This window comes from Apodemus sylvaticus, chromosome 10 (genome assembly GCF_947179515.1).
Source record: "Apodemus sylvaticus chromosome 10, mApoSyl1.1, whole genome shotgun sequence".
Lineage (NCBI taxonomy): Eukaryota > Metazoa > Chordata > Mammalia > Rodentia > Muridae > Apodemus > Apodemus sylvaticus.
In genome coordinates this window covers 106,271,057-106,292,362 of record NC_067481.1, presented here as the reverse complement: position 1 = coordinate 106,292,362, position 21,306 = coordinate 106,271,057, and the positions used below count along the sequence as shown (strand labels likewise).

General features: G+C 48.1%; 1 protein-coding gene and 1 long non-coding RNA gene across 8 annotated transcripts in view; both read right to left on the bottom strand.

Annotated features, from left to right (window-relative positions):
• Window positions 1–21,306, bottom strand: part of Snx29 (sorting nexin 29) — a 397,982-nt gene that overhangs the window by 141,167 nt on the left and 235,509 nt on the right. The gene's annotated exons all lie outside the window — the stretch shown is intronic.
• Window positions 19,035–20,391, bottom strand: LOC127695494 (uncharacterized). 4 transcript variants are annotated; one of them, XR_007979991.1, is made up of 4 exons: window positions 20,251–20,387; window positions 19,817–19,940; window positions 19,755–19,785; window positions 19,035–19,723 (listed from the first exon to the last, which is right to left on the bottom strand). It is a non-coding gene; the product is annotated as an uncharacterized LOC127695494 (long non-coding RNA). The 4 variants fall into 4 exon arrangements; XR_007979989.1 differs by lacking the exon at window positions 19,755–19,785 and having other exon boundaries at window positions 20,313–20,391; XR_007979987.1 differs by lacking the exon at window positions 19,755–19,785.

The following is a 21,306-nucleotide window of genomic DNA, read 5'->3' as shown; positions in this document are numbered from 1 at the left end:
TTCCCAGATTCCCTAGTAACTCTTTTGTGACCTTACACTTAAGACAGTAGAGTGTGACAAGCAGTTGTATAAACAAGAGAAATAGGGGGAAGCTGAATCCTATGCTTCTCAGTGATCTCATTGAGGAGAGTCACCCACCCCGTTGCCTAAACCTTCGGGAAGTTGTATGCAAAGAAAGCATGGCTCTTCTATTGTGTGAATCCCAATGATAAGCTGCAATGTTAAGCTCAACTAACACACTCACTGAAATGCGCCCATCTTTGGCTGGCTTTTATCCTAGGTACAGAATTGTTAGTCTCTGCCTCCACAAAGCTCACACTCTAACTGAAGACAGACAACACCCAAGCATACAGGAAGTCTAGGAATGCTACAGGAAACAAGACCTGTGAAGGATTAGTGTGTGTTGTCTTCAATACTTTCTCAAGATGCCTACTACAGACCTTTACAGTGACTGTGGGAAAGCACTGAGCTGTAAGCACGCACACACACACACGCACATGCACACGCACAAAGATACACACACACACACACACACACACACACACACACACACACGCACACACACTGATGTATAGGTTGGAAAGAAAGATGTATAAGCAAAGGCAAGGGCTTTCACTGGCCATCTACCCTGGCCCTTGAGAATGGAATCTGGAATCTGCTGAAAGCCATCTTGATACCTCCTTACAGCTAACGGGATGAAAAGGTTCCCATGCTCAGAACACTCAGGAAAATAGAAAGGACTCCCCAAAACATGGGTTTCAAATAAAAGGCTTGATTGTGTTCCAGTAGCCTGTCCCACAGTCTTGACTATATGACCAGTCTTCACATCTGTCTTTTCAAACAAAGTCCTATTCAACTAAATTACAAATCATAACTGGATTGTGATCTCCCAGGGATGTCTCATCTCATTCCTACCTCCCGATTTTCCACAGGAGTTATCTGGGAAAGAACACACTTCCCTGTGAAGCTCGCGCTGCTTGCTCACAATTATGAACTGACGATTCTGAGTGAGTGTCTCTTACCATGAAGCACGGCTCCTGCATACCCAGGATCCCAAGGCAGTCATAGCCTCACCGTGCCGCTTGAAAGTAGCTTCACTGTGGTGTGGCAGGCACACAACAGATTTCACATATTCAAAGTATTCTCTGCTGATGTGTCTATGCTTTTGAAACCACCAACACAATCAAGACAGTGAACACATCCATCACTCCCGAAGTTTCCTCAAAGATCTCTTGGTAATTTCATCCTCCCATGATGCATCCCAGGTAACCAGTGATGTGCTTTCCATCAGTACAGAGTAGTTTGTATTTTCTATAATTCTCTATCAGCAGAATCACATAGCACATACTAGTTTGGGCCTGACTCATCAGCAGAATAACTATTAGGCAATCCATCTTGCAGTGGTGTGTGCCAATGGTCCACTGCTTTTTATTACTGAGGAGCGGCCCATCATATGGACAAATCAGCAGTCATATATCTACACCATGGACTATTTAGGATTCTCTAGTTTGGGGCTAATACAAATAATACACATAACAACAACAACTATAAGTAGCTGCTTGTCAGGGGTCCATTTTTGTGATGCCTTGGGAGCCAAGGCAAAAGGTTTAAATACTATACAGAGACACTGTCTCTTCCCCAAACCCAAACAAGTAAAGCTGTTCTGATCACCGGCATGTGGGTCTTTGTGTGGATGTGTTTTCTTTTCTCTCAGACAAATACCCAGGCATGGAATGCTAGCCCAGCCTTTGAAGGTAGAGTGCCTAAGACGTCTGTTTAGAAGTTTTTCCGGGGGAAGACGACTCACTCAGTAAAGTGCACGTATGACTGTGACACATTCATGGGTCAGTCTCAGAGAGAGAAGAAGGCAGTTGGGTCTACAGGACTCAGTAACCAGTGCTGGTTTAAACATCAAGAGTCTAAACCCAAGTAGTTTATTTTAGGAATATCAAAGCACAGCACAATTTGGTTGAAAATCTTCCTGGTGATAAATAACTCCATGTTCACAATAAAGTTTAAGACATGATTACATCAAACTTTTTGTAACATATATGTGATATCTTCCATAAAGATGAGTTCTATAGATTGGTCAAGAAAAATGAGCTCATGATAAAGGTCTGGGGAAGGACCTGGTATAGTCTCAGCCACACAATAGTGCAAAGGTCACCAGGCTATAAATCACCTCCACTCCCAGCCTTCCGGGTGGAAAACAGGTTATACATCTAACCCTTTGAAGACACAGTCCTACGTGTTTAACATTTCTGGTTCCCTAGTGCTTATCTGTGAGCACAAGGACCTACATGCCTCCTACACACACACACACACACACACACACACACACACACACACACCTCTCTAAAAGCAGGGCCTGTGCTGTGACAACACACTAGGGGCATAGGGAAGCCACTGTCTCCCTGCCACATCTACACTGACTCTACTGCCTCTCTGCTTAGCCCCTGCCTACTATGTTTGGCTCTAGAAAAGGAAGGCAACTCTATAACCTAGCACAGAGCAGGGACTTGCATCAAACAGCTGAAGGGCCTGCATAGGATTTCAGGTTAGTGATATACCAATCATATCAGTCAGGAACTCTGTTAATGCAGCTTCTGTCTCTACTAATGGCACCAAGAGACACCTTTCTGTCACTCCTCTCTCTTCAAATCAAGGTTCTTCAGCTATTCTTATGGGTTAATGTTGTGCATGTCTGGCCCACAAGCTTAGCAGGTCATGGCCTGTGTCTCACTGGATCACTCTCCTTTTTACAAGCAACAGACTTAACAGGTCTGCTATGGGGTAGGCACAGCAGGCTGCCTACACAGTCTCACAAGCCTAGGACCCCCACCACTCTGAGCTCATTAAGTCAATCATTCTGTATGCACTGTCAAAGACCCTGCAGCTGGGAAGAGGAGGGACTTGTCTCCAGAGTGTTGCTCCTCATGCTGCTGCTGCTGCAGCAGCCCTTACCACACAGGCACCGCAGCAACCTCCATCTCCCCAAGGATCCAATGTGTTTTTATGACTGCTGTTTATGCCAGGCACCCAGAGCAGTGCCCAGCGTAGGCATCACCAAGCACCCACAGAATAAGCCAACAGCATGAAGCAGCAATGACAGCATCACCTACCTAGTAGGTCTGCTTTGAGCACTAAAGTTGGTTTCTGTAAGGGCCCAGTGAGTGTTGAGCTGTGCCACTTACCCTGCAGGAGCTGGGTGCAGAGTTGATCCCTATAAGGGCTCACACACATCCCAGAGCCTAGAATGAACCTCAGAATGCCCTGTATGCCTCGAAAGGGAAGTGATTAAAACAGTGACCAACCACAGCCACATACAGAAGTAGATATAGGTCACAGAAGCCGTCCTGAGCAAGTAGCCTGGAAGCACGCAAGCTGGCGGGAAGGCAGCAGAACACCCTGCATGGCGTCACTGTGGCGAGGCGTTAGCTGAGGCAAGTGAGTGTAAAACCACGTGGACAACACTCAGAGCAGAGGTAGCTGCTGGTCCTGGAGTCCAAGGCCAAGGTCATGGAGGAAGTGAGGGCTACCATGAGAGACTCTCAGGGTGGCAGCACGCTGCTGGCTGGCGGGGCACGCACAGTGTAATGGCTTCGACTGCCAGCAAACCATATCAACATATAGCAAGTACACCCATGCACTGACAAAAGGCTTCTGGGGGAGAATGCTGTTCAGACTGACCTTGAGACATTTGCAGAATCCTCTAGGTTTCCAAGATGCAAGACTATGCAGGACCCCACATGTCCCCCCACATTCTCCCACAGATAAAGTCTACACCACCTCTTGATCTCGATGCTTTCACAGCAGATGTTTATATATAAGCTCTGTGACTCTGTACCACACATGGGGAAAGGACAAGAAAACACTGCAGAGCAGCCTTATAAGGCAGGGACTTCATGTGCCCACTCTCCACTTAACACTCACAAAACCCATGTGGTGGGAATCCCCCTGCTACCTGAACCAGTCATGATGTCAGAAACCACATCCATATGTTATACTGAAGGACCCTGTCTGTCCTCCCCAGGACCACCATGTACCCGGGGCTGTCAACTGCAAGGCGCATGGTGTAGATGATCCCACAATCTACAACAATACTCAGCATCACCCCTTGTGGCAGTATGCAGCTGCAAACTGAATGAGAAATTGTGGACTTGGCATGGCCTGAGTATCTTTTCCTTATGACACCCCCCACACACCCTTACAGAGGAAACCCATCCTCAGAAGAGACTGCCTGTAATCCATCCAATCAGGAGCAGAAGGCTAAGGCTGAGGAGAAGAGAAGAGCCTGACTGGGAACTCCCTCTGTGCTAGGAGCAGAGCCACAACTCCAGTCTTACCCAGCGCCATGCGGTGCTCGGATGCAACTCCGCAGCGGTGAGGCGATAAGTGGTCCCAGAGATATTCCTGGGTGTCCATGGCTCTCTCACCCAAAGCTTTGATGAGCACAGAGACAATTACTGTTTATCCTATGGCTGGCATTTGCAGCAGGTCCAGTGGGGGCTCCCCTATCAAGTCCTTGCTCCCTTTTATTTTCCCTTCTTTTATTCACCCCGCCCTTCCTTCATTTATTTGAAGATAGAACTCTGGGGGAGGATTGGCAGAGTGCCGGCAGCCATGTGGAAGCCTTGCCTTTCTCCTCACAGGCCATGCCTTACAGCGGCCCAAGGCAGCTATCACCCTCACACACGGATTACCTTCAATCCCTCCTGAGGCATACAGAGGCAAAAGTGTGGAGCAGTCTCTCTGAGACATGGCCACGCTCAGCCTCAGCTGTAACAGAGCAGGGATTCCAAGGCTGGTGTAGCACTCTTTGGTCCAAGATTCTGCTAATCCAACAAACTGTGAAATACATTCAAGTCTGTGTCACATCTGAACAGGTCACAGCTGCCAATACTATGCTTTGACAGACTAAAGGGACAAGTGACCTCACCTGGGAATGTTGTCCTTTCCTGTTTGAAACCCAAGGAAAATAATGAAAAGGCTGTCCCTGTCCCAGAGTGGCAATGGTTCTTTCTCAGAGAGCAAATGAGTCCCGTGTCAAAAGCAAGTCAAGCAAATGGCATAACCACCAAGAGGGTGACTAAAAGTGAGAACAGTAACATTTCATAAAGCACCTTGAGAAAATAAAAATGAATGCTATCTTAGTCAGGGTTTCTATTCCTGCACAAAGAAATCATGACCAAGAAACAAGTTGGGGAGGAAAGGGTTTATTCAGCTTACACTTCCACACAGCTGTTCATCACTAAAAGAAGTCAGGACTGGAACTCAAGCAGGACAGGAAGCAGGAGCTGATGCAGAGGCCATGGAGGGATGTTTCTTACTGGCTTGCTTCCCCTGGCTTGCTCAGCCTGCTCACTTATAGAATCCAAGAGCACCAGCCCAAAGGTGGTACCACCCACAAGGGGCCCTCCCCACTTGATCACTAATTGAGAAAATGCCCTACAGCTGGGTCTCATGGAGGCACTTCCCCAACTGAAGCTCCTTTCTCTGTGATAACTCCAGCAAGTGTCAGGCTGACACACGAAACCAACCAGTACAAATGCCAAAAATTATGATAAGAAAATAGCAAACTTTCAAACAAAGAAAATGTGATGGTGGATCTTAAATGTTAATGTGTCAGATTAAGAGGCACCTAGGGGACTGGCAAGGCACTCTTCTCTGAGTGTTCCTCTCAAGTTCAGGAGGCACCATCCAAGAAGCTGGGGAAGGAAGAGAGAGAGAGGACCACAAGCCAGGTGCTGTCTCTCTGCTTCCTGACCTCCAGGAAGTGAGCTGCTCCAGAATGCCTGCTCTAACCATGCTTGGGGAAGACCATGAAGGAGGCAAGGTAAGCCTGTCCTTCTCAAGGCCACGTCAGGCTCACCCACAGGGCTCAGCTCTACTGAGTCCCTTCTGCCTTAGGCTGCGGCCTGTCTCCACACCAATGCTCTTCCTCAAAGTACATTCAGAAGAGCAGACTGCAGAGTCACTCCTACATAATAAGGCTTCCAGGGCTGCGCCGCTTAGGTTCCGGCCACCCTGGGAAGGGTTCACAGTAGCAACTTGACCCACTCCATTCCTGTCACACAGGTCCAGCCCAGCGTGGCCCTCAGAACGAGACACCTCATCTTGTCTCCCCTTTGTTTAGATGGATACCCACACAAAAAAACACATGGGGAGCTGGAGAGATGGCTCAGCTCTTAAGGGCACTTGCTCTTACAGAGGGCCTGGAATCAATTCCCAACACTATATGACATCTCACAACCATCTGTAACTCCAGTCCCAGGAGATCCAGTGTCCTCTTGTGACCTCTGAAGGCCTCAGGCATGTAGGGGTACACATGTTCATAGACACACACAATACAGTAAATAATCTGAAGCCAGCAGCACCTGAACAGCCAGCAAACTGAATGCAGCGAGTAAACGAACTGCTTGAATCACAAGATTATTATTTTTCTGAATTAAAATAGGTTTGCTAACAATTCAGAACTGAAGTTTCAAATAAAAAACATGGTTTCTTAACAAAAGAACGCTTTTAGGGCAGCAGGAATATGCCCCACACAACATTACTAAGGAAGGCTGAGGAGAAAGAGCAACCTGTGCTCTCCTGCCCCCGGCCCTGCCACGCGTGGCCCTCAGGATGCTTGAGTAGACGGAACACTAGCCTCTACAATGGCAGACCCCCATGGGACACGTGACGGCAAAGCAAATGAAATACAAGTCCTCTGTTAGAACATCACAGAAAAGGATGAATGGGGCACAGCTATGAAACATGCAGATCGGGGGCTGGAGAGATGCCTCAGATGGCTCTTGAGTTCAATTCCCAGCTACCACAGGTGGCTCCCAACCATCTATAAAGGCCTTGACCTATCTGATGCTCTCTCCTGGTGTGTCTGAGGACAGCTGTCATGTAGTCATATACCTAAAATAAGTAAATAATTCAAAAAGATAAAAAGTTTTAGCTGGTCAGAGGCGGCACAAGCCTTTAATCCTAGCACTTGGAAGGCAGAGGCAGGCGGATTTCTGAGTTCAAGGCCAGCCTAGTCTACAGAGTGAGTTCCAGGACAGCCAGGGCTACACAGAGAAACCCTGTCTCGGAAAAAACAACAACAACAACAACAACAACAAAAACACCAAAAAAAAAAAAAAAAAAAAAAAAAAGGAAACGTGAAGACCAGGAAACATGTCTGAAGGGGCAGGATACCAAAGCTGAAGCTCTTGGGATGACAAAGGCAGGGAACTCTCTCCAGCCCAAAGTTCCTTCTCACTCCTGTCTTGTAAAAGCCTGTTTCAGTGTGTGTATGTATCTGCTCATGTGGGAATGTGCACATGTATGTATACATGTGGAGTCCTCAAATGCATGCCAAGTCTCTTCCTCTAAGACTCTCTACCTTAATTTTTTGAGATTCTAGGTACTAAACCCAACCCACATCAGTTCAGCTAGGCTGACTGCTCAGAGCTGGGCATAGCAGCAAGTGTGTGTCGCCATCACTCACAGAGTGCGAGCAGAGACAGGAGCCTTTAACCAAATGTTTGCACAGTAGGCACTTCACGCACTTAGCCATCTCCCTAGACGGCGCTCCCGTCCTCTGCAGCATGTGTTCTTTATTCACTCCTTTGCTTCCTCATCTATAAACGCAGCAATCACTAAATGATCAGATCGGCATGAGGACTAAATGAAACAGTATTACATGGAAACAGTCCCCACAGAAATAAACACTCTACAGTGCTGAGACCAGCATCACTACCTTCCCACAGCCTTCTGCACTGACCCTGACATCATCACCTCCATCACCATGTCACTATGATCTCCATCATTTCCTACTCTATCACCTCATCCTCCACCTCATATTACCGTAAGTTCCAACCACCCCATCCTCCATTGCCCCAGCACCATCACCTCTATCACTGTCTTTTCTCACGTCATCTCCATCTCCTGCAACCATCACCTCCATCACCCCTTCCCCAAACTCCTGCTGTCATCACCTCCATCATCTCCTCCATTACCTCACTACCATCACCTTCATCACCTCCTCTTCCACCATCTCACCTCCATCACCTCACCACCATCACCTTCATTACCTCCTCCTCCATCACCTCACCACCATCACCTCCAACACCTCCTCCATCTCCTGCCACCATCACCTCCAACACCTCCTCCTCCATCTCACTCTATCACTTCCTCCATCACCTCACCACCATCACCTTCATCACCTCCTCCTCCATCTCCTGCCACCATCACTATCACCTCCCCTGCATTACTCTATTACTCCCAAACAACTCTTCTTCCTCATACCCTGCCCCTCACCATTCACCTGCCATCACCTTGTTCTCTACCACAATATCGTCTTCACCATCTCCTCTTCTACACCCCGTCACTACCATCTTCTTCTCTGTCATTTCTTCTTCCATTATTTCCTTACTCCATCCCTTCTTCCTCTCATCAAGTCTACCACCACTGGCTCCTACGTCATCATAAAGATGATATGACAAAATTTACACCCTCAGCCGAGTCTGCTTCAGACCTTCACCCCAAGCCGCCACACTCTTCCTTCCCAGTAGAGATACTTCCTGGCATCCCAGCTTGTCTCCTAACTTCCCTCTGGCTGCTCATGCATTCAGCACATTTTAAAAATATACCTTCTATCTACATGTCTCTATTTCACACTACACTGAAAGGCAGAGTCTTTCCCCCCACCCCAACACTGTGCACGGGGGTAAATGTTCAGACAACTGAACTTTACACTGCCTGTCTCCCATTTTTGATGCTCATCAGCTATGAAGTCATATATTAAGCACTTCTGTGGTGGCTCAGAAGACCTATATATACACTGCATGCGCAAACTCTACTTTCCACAGATTTCAGATCATCAGAAAGCTGATATAACCACATTTTTTATAGTGTCATGCTAAGATTACTGATGTTCATAATTATGGCCCTGAGGCATGGCACGCTCCTTAACTGCCTTCTAAATTATTGAAGATAAAATTATGTTCAGTTGCATTTTAGCATTAAGTGTATTTTAATTATATTCTCATTCTTGGAGCATTAGTAACCCACATGGCTGAAACAGATGATCTAGGCAGCTTTGTGAGTAAAATATTCTGAATAAGGCGGAGATTTTCAGAATGTTCTCACAAAACCACACTCCTCGATACTGCAGGTGAATGTCTGTGATCATTTCAAAACAACTGGATTACACAGTAACACTGTTGTGTGGTGCTATAGTAATATGAGACAGGAAACAGATGAAGGTAGCAAAATGTTTTCCACTCCTGCTAAAAGTCAATGATTCTGATGTGCTTTCTAGAAGCCAGGCAAAGATGGTAATATGACCAGTAGTTACACATAATTTTATGTATATGCATGTGTGTGTATATGTATGCATTCTATATGTGCTTACATACATTTATTTATACTTCTATCTGTAGCCCCTAGCACTTCTAGAACGCCAGAGTTTCAGATTTCTGATGCCATTGAAGACAGCAGACAGTCTGGGTGAGGGAGACAATGGGGTGTGGGTAGCTAAGGGCTGTAAACTTCAAGGTACTTGTATCGGCCATGACATGGCTCTAGGCAGCACCTATGGTACAGGAGTAGGAGTCCAGTGCTTCCAGATAGTCTGACTTTCCATTTGCAAAGCCCTCCGACACAGCACACAGCTGTATAAAAGATGAGTGGGAGCACTAACACGCTCCTGTGGACCCCACACAGAGCCTTCAGCTATGCCTGAGACTCTCCCTGACACGCGAAGATTTTAGACAGTACTCACTGGGAAGATGACATTTAACAGTTACTCACTCTAATGTGGCTCTGAGACACTCTATCGTTCCTTTTAGAAAGGGATTACGTAGCACAAACAAAATGGCTCAAAAGGAAAAGTGCTTGCCATCTATTTAGTTTTGTCTCTGTTGCTGTGGTAAACACCCTGTCCAAAGCAACTTAAAGGAGGATGGGTCTCCTTGGGCTCACAGTCCCAGATTACAGTCAACATTAGAGAGGTCAAAGCAACAGGAACTCCACCATGATGCTTGTCTCAACTACATGCAAAGGTAGAAAGTGGATTCAAACCCTCTCCACTCTCAGACAATCCAGAGTCCAGTCTCAGGAGCTAATGCCAGTCACAGTGGGCTGAATCTTCCCTCATCAAATAAGACAATCCCTCACAGATATGCCCACAGGCCAAGCAGACCTGGAAAGTATTTTCCTAAGACTCCCTCTTCCCTTGTGATTCAAGGTGACAGTCAAAACCAACCACACATGCCTGATGACCTGAGCTGTCCTCTGACCTTTAAACACATGCTATGGTACATGTGCACTGGCAATCACACATCATACATGCATGCAATAAAAACAGTAACAATAACTTAAAAGGTGTCACCTAACAAAATGCTTTCAAGCAGAGAGAGCACAGTGTGGTTAGAACCACACTGAAGTCACACTGAAGCTCTGAGAAGTTCTGAGAAGAGTGGGGCCTCTTGGGAGAGATTAGATCACAAAGACAGCACTTATAAGTAAGATTTTACCCTAGTGAAGAGTCCTCAAAAGAGCCCTCTCTCCCCTGCCCCCTGAGAACATCCAAAAAGGGACCTCTGTGATCCAGTGAACCCTCATGAGATACCGGTTCTATTTTCTCTAAACTGCCAATTTTATGACTTTGATAAAACTGCTCAACCAAACCAGCAGACAACACTGCAACACAGTGATAACAAGTAGAAATCTACTACCCTAACTCCACTTGTTGCCATAACAAACACCCTGACAGAAAGCTCACAGGGGAGAAAGGGTTTATTTGGCTTTACAGTCCCAGGAACACCAGGAGACTCAGCTGCCTCCATCAACAGAAGTTGCACAAAAGGCAGGAGAATGGTAGGAAAATCAACTACAGAGGAGGCTGTGAGAGGCAGTTATTTCCTGGAAAATGAAACATCTCAGGTGACTTGGCAAGCTCAAGTTTTGGGGTTAGCAGGGAGGAGAGAAACATGCAGGAATTCTGGAAGCCTCTACGACCAAGTCTAGGGACAAATCTGCAAACTTCAGGCTCTTCGCCAAGTTCTGACAGTGGACAGAGTACAACGTGGTCCAAACAAAGCCAGTGTTCCTAGTGCTCAGAATCCTTCAGTCCATCGTGGATGGAAGCAGCGGAGAAGCAAGCGTGGGAATGACAGCCCCTTCTCCTGTGCACCTTCCATGCCTGGGTTCAGAGGTCAGAGCATGCTCTTGGTGGGGCAGGCTGCCCTCAACTACAAGCCAAGAAATGAAAGGAGCAAGTCTGGGGTACAGGCAAGTCTGGGTCATGGTTGAAGGGGCCTAGAACTATCCCTCATCCTGGAGTGCAGGCACTCAGGCAGTGGCAGGGAACAAAAGGAAGATGCTTCCTACTGGCCCAGCCTAGCACCATCCAAATTCCCATACAGAGGGCAGAGCATAGGAAGCACCATAACAACTGAGAAAGACCTGAGTAAAACAGGGAATCTGCAGAAACCATAGGTGACCTGTTCTCCAGAGGGAATGGTTAGCCATTAGTCTACCAGAGAAGGGAGGCACAAGGGAAAGGTACAACTGGGTTGTTCTGACAGAACCAGGACCAGTCACCTCAGGAGTGACACTAAATTTATTCCAGGAAGTAATAAGACAAAAGGACCCCAGAATGTGCCCGGAAGGGGAAAGCCTCGCACGTAATTGTTTACCTACAGATGAGCATTAAATACGAGACTCCCCTGGGGCTGGGGAAAAGCTCAGCTGCTTCCACGCTTGCCGCAGGCATGAGGGTCTGGGTTTAACTCCCTGTTGGTGGCACATGAGAGCACAACAAGTTCAAAGTCACCCTCAGCTACAGAGGACAGCCTGAGCTACACGAGATCTTGACAAAAGATAGAAGTGGGAGAGAAAGGATGAGAACTGCAAAGATCATCCTCAGGCTATAATTAAGGGTGCTTAAGACTCAGGGGCCGGGCGGTGGTGGCGCACGCCTTTAATCCCAGCACTTGGGAGGCAGAGGCAGGCGGATTTCTGAGTTTGAGGCCAGCCCCGGTCTACAGAGTGAGTTCCAGGACAGCCAGGGCTACACAGAGAAACCCTGTCTGGGGGGGGGGGGGGGGGGAGAAGACTCAGGCAGCTGAAGTGGCAGGGCTGGGTACACACCCAGAGCCCTGATGTCACATCTTCCCACCATGACCAATGTAGAGTCAGACTACAACTATCAGCAATATGGACACAGGATGTTTCCAATGGAGAATGGCTATGAGCTTCAAGTCTGGACTCTGACCCCGTCTCCTGCCATTGAGTGCTTATATAGCTTTGGAGTTATATAGCTTAGAGTATCTTTGTCCCTTCTATATAAGGACTAGAGCAGTACTGTGTAGAGTGTGAGGGACAAACAAGACACATCAAGTGCTCAAAAGCATGTGTGGGGTAAACAAGCATGGGGAAAGTGCACCAGCCAGTCCACCAGAGACCTCGCTCGGGTGTCGAGGACAGCACAGCTTCCTGAAGGAGAAGTGGACTTGGGATTCACAGGCATGTGCTGCTTCGCTTTGCTTTTAGACCCACTCCAGCACACACCCAAAGTGGATTAAACGAAAACGTTCAATTTGTTCTTTCTACAAAACTACTAGATCAAAGCAAGCCATGAGCCGAACTACATAATCCATTTGATTAACTTGCTCTATAATAAACTGAGAAAAGTCGCTTCCAGTCCAAGCCTGAATCTCTTGTAGTTTAGGAAGGTCTTCTGGTGGAAGACAGCCTGACCTCCAGGGACAGTCCTCACATCTATGGTGATAGCTTTACAAAACCAAATGGTTGGATAACCTGGGGTATGATGGGACCTCAGAACTGGGTCAAAGGTTATACCCCTGAAATCCAGTCAACCATTCTAAACCTTAGTTTCTACCCCTACCCTCTGTGCTTGTAGGTATAAAGATCAAATGGCACACACAGTGTAACAGCTGACACAGTAGGTACTCAGTGGCTGATTGTGGTGGTGCAGGCCTTTAATCCCTGAACTTGGGAAACAGAGACAAGTGAATCTCTATTAGCTCAAGGCCAGCCTGGTTTACACAGTGAGTTCCAGGGCAGCCATGGCTATATAGTGAGCCCCTGTCTCAAAAAATCAAAAGAGGGATAATGGCAAGCAGGCGGTCTCAATCACATTTAATTTATGCTCAGATCATTCATTCATTCATTCATTTAGAGGTGAGTAGGTTTCTGAACACATGCCTGATGTTGCATATATGTCTCTCACACAGGCACACATACACACACACACACACATACACCTGGGATGGTCAGTCAAATCTCTGCTTTTTATAAACTAATACCAACGCTGCGGCACTTTGTGCCAATCTCATGGTAAAAGAGACAAGCACATGTCAGAGGGTTTTAGACCCTTTGATAAAGCAAACTCTGCTCTGTCAGAAGCCAAGCTTGTGTCTGAGGGTCACACATCAAGGGCCACTTCTGAAATGACAGGCACCCTGAGGCAACACTTTCCCAGACATTTCCCAAGCCAAACGCTGCCAACTCTGCAGGCAGAAGCCTCCACACAGCCCTTAGGACCCAGAGAGAACAACCATCCTACTCTGACATCACCAGCTTTGCCTGACAAATGAAATCTTCCTAAATGGGTTAGAAGCAAACAGCTGGCTGGGTCTAGAAAGGAATTCTATCAAGTGGCAGAAAACAGCCAGGAAGCAGTGGAGACATGGTCCCCACCGGCCTGTGCTGGGGAGGACTGAGGCAGGGAGAAGAGAATGCAAAGGGAGAGCTTCCCACCAGAGCATGTTCAGGAAGAAGAAAAAGAAAAAAGAAAAACATTAACCAGGGCTGGGAAGATGGCTCAGTCAGTAAAGTGTATACATTCCCTGCAAGCACGCAGAGCCAGGTGTGATCCCTGGAGCCCTCGGGGAAACTTCCAGCTGGAATGGCATGTGGAATGGAATTCCTGGGCTGGAGAGGAGGAGATGGGGGAGGGGCGTCCAGAGCCAGGCGGTCTAACCTATTGGTGACCTCCAAGCCAGTGAGAGACCAGGTCTCAATGGAGGCAGGTGGCACAGGAAGTCCTCTGGCTTCACAGCACACACACAAGCATTTTAAAAGGAAACATCATATCTAAAGCCTATCAAACAGATGAGAGGACAGCTGAGCAGAGGACAGCTGAGCAGAGGATCGAGCGTTCGTGGAGGAGTGACTGTGTGCAAGGTAGTGGCACACACCTCTGACAACGCTGTGATAAAACAACTGCTCTGTATGCTGACTAAAAAGTAATGTTAGAGCAGCCATTGCTGCCAGTGAGGAAGTGAAGTGTCCCTGTCTCACTGCTAAGTCTCTCAGCCAGCTTGTCACACTTGCGCATGTTCTTCCTGCAGCCAGGACTGCCCTAGCCCACCTAAGCTGACGGGCACACCATGGCAAAGTCTCAAATACTGCCCCCCACCCGTCTCTGCACTCACTGACCCTTGGATGAAGCGTACTCTGCTGGTAGGACAAGAGGCCCAAAAGCACCGGAGAAGGGAGAAGGTCTATTCACGGCTAAGGGCTCATTTGCTCACTAACTCATTCGCTGTGAGCTTACGTAAGCCAGAGTCTCCACAGCACCCTTCCCCTCGGAGTACAGCCCATTCATTCCCTACGCTCTGTTCCCCACATCTGGACAGGGTTCTCCGCTGTCTCAGTGCAGAAGCCAGACCCTGTGATCAGATGAAGAGTAAGAACGGAGCCCCAGCTGGGTTGCCAGCATAAAATCAAAGCTTTGGCCAGGAAAGAAAGAGGCAAAGCCTTGTCTCCTCTGAATGTGAATCTGGAAGAAAATGTTTGCTCAGGAGATCATAGCCATCTATGAACAGAAGGGGAATTACCCAGAGCTATTAATTCACCCCAGAAATAATAGAGGCAAGGATGGAAAAGAAACCGCAGCCTAGTGGCAGAGCTCACATTCCTGGAGTCAGCTAGCCATGCCTAAAATCAGACTGTCCTGGACTGAAGATAAGCAAGACAGCAACAAGCACCCCAACAGCTCCCTGGCTGAACAGATGAAATCCTGCTCCCCCTTTCACAAAGACTATGGTGGGCCCGGCAGCAAAACTGCAAAGCCGCCTTCCAAGCGGCGGCCTGGGGACCCAGACTCTTGCCCTCTTGTCACTGTGCTACACAGAATCCATGGCTCACAGGTACTGCAAGGAAAACAAGAACCAGGAAATGTTCATTACCCAGTTCTTCTCTTCTCCAGCCTGGCTGGCATGGCAGTGCTATTTATAACCCAGTGGCCTGAGCAAGTCACACAGGACTTAATAAGTAAATGTATTGTGTCTGTCACAGCCAGTTTGATCCAGCTTTCCTGTGGTCTTCAACAAAAATGCTGTTTAAATGCGTTACCAGTCATGCCAGGGGCCCTGCTGGATGCTCGGGCTATAACAGATAGAATGCTGGTGATGGGGACACGTCTACTGCCATCTGCTGGGCGTGCTGCAGAGGGGACTTGGGGAAAGGACAAACAGAGAACCAGTCAAGGCAAGTACAGAGAAGCTGCCCCATCAGGATCAGGTTACAGGACACAGGATGCCAAGGACACCTGGGGACTGAACCCAGTTTGCAGAAGAGCAGAGAAGTGGCCCAGGCTAGCCTCAACCTTATAATGCCCCTGCCCTAGCCTGCTGGTGTCAGGATTACAGGCACCCACCACCATACCCATCTTCAGATGAGACCTTAAAGGTGAAAATAAGTCTCTCTCCCTCTCTCCCTGCTCCTCCCTCTCCCTCCCTCCCTCCCTCTCTCTCTCTCTCTCTCTCTCTCTCTCTCTCTCTCTCTCCCTCCCTCCCTCCCTCCCTCCCTCCCTCCCTCCCTCCCTCCCTCTGTCTCTCTCTCCTCGTCCTCCTCCTCCTCCTCCCTGTGTGCATTCCCTTTTTCTCTTTCTCTCTCTCTGACCCACCCCCACTTTTCCCATGGCAACTTCCCAACCCCAATCCTTGGGGACAGTGAACTCTCCTGGCTGAAAGAAGTGTAGTGGCTATTCCAGGTTGTCAACTTGACTATATCTGGAATGAACTACAATCTAGAATTGAAAGGCTCACCTATGATCCTAATCTGGAGGCTCAGAGACATAAATTTCTGACCTGGATCTTGACATGGAGATCTTGAAGCATAGTGGCTATGAATTTCAGAAGATTAAGACAAGGAGATCTCCCGAGTTTAAGGTCATCTGGGATTAAAGGCATGGAGGCACATGCCTTTAATCTGGGCCACACCCTCTGCTGGAGATATATAAGGACGTTGGAAGAAGGAAGATTTACTCACTCTTCCTTGCCTGCTTGCCTCGTGGGACTGAGCAACTGCTAGATCCTTGGACTTCCATCCACAGCTGCTGCTGACCATTGTTGGGAGTTGGACTATAGACTGTAAGTCATCGACAAATTCCCTAACTATATAAAGACTATCCATACGTTCTGTGACTCTAGAGAACCCAAACTAATACAAGAAGCTTCCCAATAAACCTGCCTTCAGTATGTGTGTGTGTGTGTGTGTGTGTGTGTGTGTGTGTGTGTGAGAACAAGGTCCGAGTTAGTTGTCAAGTTAGACAGCTTGCGCCAGCCCCTGTGCAAGGATGCGCATCTGGAAGATGGAACAAGTTCTAGGAGAGGTGAGAAGTGAGGCTGAAGACGGCAGCGAGCCTTTCCGTGCTCTTCAGATGTCTTGGGGCACAGGTGAGTCACTGCAGAGCCGGCTAGCCAAGAGAGACTTTCTTGGTGCAAGGACTCCGTGGTCATATCAGCTGTCTACTCTCTCTGAAGTTTGTAGACCTACCCTCAAGCAGCAGACTTCAAGTAGAGAAGGGCCAGTTTATCCAGCGCTCACACAGCTCTGATCCCTCCCCAGGCACGCCCAGCACCAACACAACAGCACTGGATCTCCTGAACCTCTTACATCAAGACCAGGACACTCCGGCTACAGGCCTAGAAGTAGCTTCAGGAAGCTTCTTCCTGCGTAAAGGGAGAAAGCTAACAGAGACTCAAAATAGTGGAGGGCTGAGGAGCTGAAATCAGTCACTATAATTACAAATATTTTTATTTGTTGTCCAAAAGTGAAGTATTGGATCATCTTCCCAGTGTGTCTCTGTGGAAGTTCATCTGTTCGTTCCTAAGTACTAAGTACTCCAGACTCCAGGTCAGAGGCAGCCCCAGACTCCAGGCCTCCACACAGGCAAAACCAACACTTTGGCACCTGAGCAGCCTCCTCCATGTCTTGTTGGTTTTTGGTTTTGTTTTTGTTTTTTTTTAAAGACAGAGTCTCAACTATATAACCCAGGTTGGCCTCAAACTCAGGATCCTCCTGACTCTGCCTCCCAGGTGCTAGGATCACCACACCCAGATGAGACAAAAAAGCAGATCAGCTATGAGGAGGGTGGGTGCATCTGGCTCAGATGAGGTGCTACAACCAGAAGCGCGCTGGCAAGGCGGAGCAGCATGGCCTCCCCAGGACTAAGGTGAGCTGGGAATCAGTGCTCACTGCTGCCGGCTGTTGAGCAGAGGCGGCACGCCTGCCTGTGGATCACTGCTTGGAACTTCTGCCCCTCCAAGACACCGGCCACGATGAGGACACAGAGCTTCCTCCTGCTTGAACCAGGCTCTACTGAATTCCTAGAGTAGACCTCAAGAAGGGCAACTGGCCACACTCCACTGAGAGCCTGAGGCTCAGACAGACCCAACAGGAAGTGGTGGACCAGAACTCCTCTGACTTTGTGACATTAAGTGTCCTCCAAGCCACCAGACTCCAGAAGTCAATGTCAAGAAGAAGAAGAAAGATCAAAATCTGAATGCTACCCACATCTTACATTTCCTGGAGGCCAAAATGGACTGGCCAGCTCTAGGGAGATTAGGTGAAACCACAGGAATTACTTAAAAGAGAGAAAGAAGTAAGAGTCTTAGATGTATCTTGGATGTATCCAATGTCTTTGAACTTCAAAACCTCTAGTGAGAAAAAAATCTGAAGTTTCAGATCTTCAAGAGAGAGGGGAAGGTTTACAAAGAAAAGTCTGAGCATCGTTACTGGAGGTCCAGAGGAGGAGGGAGGAACTACGCAAACCAGCTGTAGAGAGGGGCTAACCTCTGCAGAGCTGCCTTCAAAGCCTTGCTCCAGACAGGGCATGACTCCGCCTCTGCCCTGAAGCTTCCCCAGGGTCACCGCCTCCTTAATCTTTGCCTGCTTTTAGGATAATGAATGAATGCTTGCTCTCTCCACATCTAAGAAATTCCATGGCTTTGTCACTAAAGCCACGATGCAGTGAAGAAAACAGACCTCAATCTAGAGGAGTAAGGGCCGTTAAAGGATCATCCGGACCTCCTCTTTACCACCACCGGCTCCACCAGAGGCTGAGGGGGAATGGAAGGACAGAGGACAGCACAGAAGAGGAGGCCAGGCTGGCTAAGATGGTTCTTTGCTGGCAAAGCTGTGATGTAGCCAGCCCCACACAGAGGCCTACACAGAGCCTGCTGCTCCGGGCCCTCTACAGCCTAAGCCTAGCTTCCCTCAACCCTGAGCATCAAGAGAGCCTGCCTCCTCTACAGGGCACCTTTTCTCCCTAGAAGTCTTTTGTCTTTCTTCTTGATTTTTATTGTCATACTGGGCATTGAACCTGGTGCTTCAGCCACACCAGGCAAGTGCACTCTCCTGAGCCACAGGCTCCCATTACACATCTCATCCCTGCCATCACAAGCCATATTTAGGGTTTCTCTATCAGCCTAATCTGGGGCTCCACACTGAGTATCTTACACATACTCCACAGGGTACCTAGACTCACTTAGTTTCTTACTGCTGTTGTATTTATGGAGCACCAACTGCACGTTGAAGCCGTGGTACTTAACAGATTTATGGCCAGAAAAGCTCTGTCCACATTAACCCCAAGGAGCTCCCAGTCTCGTCCACTCCAGGTCACTGGAGCATAAAATAACACAAAATATCCGTTACACATATTGTCACTCTCTTCTAGGGCTAGGCATTGCAATGCCACCCCCCTCACCCTCCTCTTTCTCCCTCTCCTTCCCCTACTCATCCTCATCTTCCTCTAGGCCCATCTCAAACATGAATGCTGCACAGAGTCCATTAGCTGCCACTGCTTGTCATACAATGTGCCAGCTCCCCCACCTCCCATCTCACTCTAGAATGCCATCAGTGACTGCCCCTTCTCTTCTGTCACATGAACCCTTTTCCTTCAGTGAGCTCAGCTTCCCAGAGCACAAGCAGAGGCTATAGGTTTGCAATATGGTTTTCTGCTTCTTCCTTGCTGAGAATCTAGCAAATCAATTAACTTTGCAAAGCTGTGATCAGTACCCACAGAGCACTGGGCCTTCTTCAGGTAACTCTTTGGAGGCCACAAGCCATGGCCATGACATCTCAGCCTACTGCCTGGAGCTATAGGCTAAAGAACACACTGGAGAGTCCACATTAACCCCTAGGATACTAGAATAATGGCAACAGTCGCATCCCCAGGTGTTCCCCTGCCTGATCACCCTACATCTGCCACAGCCCTCCCTTTATATGTCTGTTACCTGTGACAAAATGCCTGCGAAGGGCAGCATAGGGAAGGAAGGAAGGTTTCATTTTGGCTCATGGCTCACAGCCCATCATGACAGGGAAGCCATGCAGGAACCTGAGACAGCATGTGTGCGTCAGAAGAGAACCTGAGACAGCATGTGTGCGTCAGAAGAGAACCTGAGACAGCATGTGTGTGTCAGAAGAGAACCTGACACAGCATGTGTGTGTCAGAAGAGAACCTGAGACAGCATGTGTGTGTCAGAAGAGAACCTGACACAGCATGTGTGTGTCAGAAGAGAACCTGAGACAGCATGTGTGCGTCAGAAGAGAACCTGAGACAGCATGTGTGTGTCAGAAGAGAACCTGAGACAGCATGTGTGCGTCAGAAGAGAACCTGAGACAGCATGTGTGCGTCAGAAGAGAACCTGAGACAGCATGTGTGTATCAGAAGAGAACCTGAGACAGCATGTGTGTGTCAGATGAGAACCTGAGACAGCATGTGTGTATCAGAAGAGAACCTGAGACAGCATGTGTGCGTCAGAAGAGAACCTGACACAGCATGTGTGTGTCAGATGAGAACCTGAGACAGCATGTGTGTGTCAGAAGAGAACCTGACACAGCATGTGTGTGTCAGAAGAGAACCTGAGACAGCATGTGTGTGTCAGAAGAGAACCTGAGACAGCATGTGTGTGTCAGATGAGAACCTGACACAGCATGTGTGTGTCAGAAGAGAACCTGAGACAGCATGTGTGTGTCAGAAGAGAACCTGAGACAGCATGTGTGCATCAGAAGAGAACCTGAGACAGCATGTGTGCGTCAGAAGAGAACCTGAGACAGCATGTGTGTGTCAGAAGAGAACCTGAGACAGCATGTGTGCGTCCACTGTTTCAATTGTCTGATAAAGTCTCCATAGAAGTATTCTACCTCTACCTCCTGCCAGCCCACCAAGAACTCTAACTGGTGGAGATGTGAGGAGTGTCAGCTACTCCACCATGCTTCCTGCAATGGTGATCTCTGAGCTAAAATAACTCTCTTCTCTCTGACATGCCTCCATTAGGTACTTTACCATAGTAACAAAAAAGCAACTCATGTACCAGTGATCAGTGGGTACAGGAAGGCATCTCCTAACCAGCCCCAACAGGAGGTCCACCCCCCAGTTCCACTCTGATGACCCCACTCCATCCACTTCCACTCTGATAACCCTTTTTTTCCCTATCTTATGGACTCTCCATTCATTACTAAATTGACACAGCCTAGTCCTGGGAGAATTTAAAAATATGTTCTCTCAAAGCTCACTTACCACTTGCCAATAAAAAGTTCCTGACATAGGTAGGGCATAGTTTTTGCCTTCCGAGACTTGGTATGCACTGGCAGGCTAGCTATTCTTGGTTGGTAAGTTGCCTACCCCTGGAATTAACTAAAACTCAAGTGGCTAGGTACACCTGAGGGATTTTTCTCTTTGTTTTGTTTTGTTTACAAAAGAGGGTTTCTCCCTGTAGTCTTGTCTGTCCTGGAACTCACTCTGTAGCCAACTAGGCTGGCCTTGAACTCACATAGATCCGCCTGCCTCTCCCTCCTGAATGCTGGGAATACACCACTACTACCTGGCTTAGGGAAGTTTTATTAATTAAATCATTTGAAGTGAAATGATCCACCTTTAGATCTTTAGAAGTGGAAAACCTGCTTTACATCTGGCCACGCCTTTTGCTGGCAGCCTATAGAAAGGGCATGGAAGGAAGACTCTTGCTCTGCCTGCTTTCTCCCGCTGGCAAGTCCATTCCTTCTCTGGCA